Here is a 1326-nt window from a genome sequence, read left to right on the forward strand (position 1 = left end):
TGGGAATACTTCGGGAAAGTCCCGAATTATAAGAATATCTTGAACGCGTTTTTCTTCAGCTTTCTTATCCATAACATGGGCTAGAAAGGCAAAGCAGTCCTTTCTCAATACTTTCGCATCTTTAAATACGTCACTATTTTAATACCCCTTCTGGGTTTCTCTCTGTGTACTTCGAGTATTCCCCCTTCAGTTAACGGAATTCGAATGATCTTCTTGAAACAACTAATTTCAGCTCGGTTCTTGGATAACCCATGCCCACAATTATGTCCAAACTTCCTAGTTGGATCGGGATTAAATCTATACGAAAATCCCTACTAGTCAAGTTTAAAGTGCAGTCCATGATTATATCTCTGGTCCTAATTTCTTGGCCATTGGCAAACTTAATKACTAATYACATCATCAATAAAACTCTTAAGGTTAAGACGAGAGTTGCTATGGTAGAAGCAAAAAGGTAGAAAACAAATTAGAGCTTTTGGATGACAAGAGCCTCTGGTTGATGTTCCCATACTTGGAACTACATTTGACTTTTAGCTCACCGGCATCTGGCTCAACCTTCATAGCAGTCCATTGGATCTCTTGGTCCATCAATTTCAGATTCCTCATATACAGTAAACCGATGAATCGCCTTCCATCAACCTTCTGGTTCCTCATACATAGTGAACAGATGGATCATCTTCCATTAATCTCTGGTTCCTCATACTTAGAAAATATTTCTCTTTCATAGATTAGAGCTTCTGGTTCTTCTAACCAGAGCTTCTGGCTCTCGAAATCAAGCCAACCASAGCTTCTGGACGCTCTTCACTTATATAGAATARTGGTCCTTATTCAAAACTAGAACGCAATTCTCACTATGTCCAGGCAATTTCCTACCTAACGCAATAGTGCAAATTTTGAATACAGAGGCTATACCCATTTATCTGTGTCTAGCTACCAAGTATTTAGATACAGAGTTGACCCTCGGGTTGTCTTAGCACTCTATATATAATTTACTCACTTCACAACCAGAGCTTCAAGTTAATCTAAGGTGATGGATATTCAAGATTCATGCAAACACACACGATCATGCTTTTTAGGTTTAAGATAAAATCTTTGAATTTGACCTTATTTCAAACACAACCGATGGGAATCTTTTATCATAATACTTAAGTTAAACAAAGGTGATCAGGCTTTGGTTATACTTAGAAACTTTGTTTTGAAAACATTTGGTTATAGTTTGGTTTTAAGAAAAACCGGTGTTCTCTATAACCTATGGCTCTGATACCAAATCTGTCACACCCCGCTAAAGCGGAAACGCGAAGTATGGCAGGTAGAGTCTCATAGCAATAG

This window comes from Cynara cardunculus, assembly GCF_001531365.2.
Source record: "Cynara cardunculus var. scolymus isolate 2C chromosome LG 2, CcrdV1, whole genome shotgun sequence".
Lineage (NCBI taxonomy): Eukaryota > Viridiplantae > Streptophyta > Magnoliopsida > Asterales > Asteraceae > Cynara > Cynara cardunculus.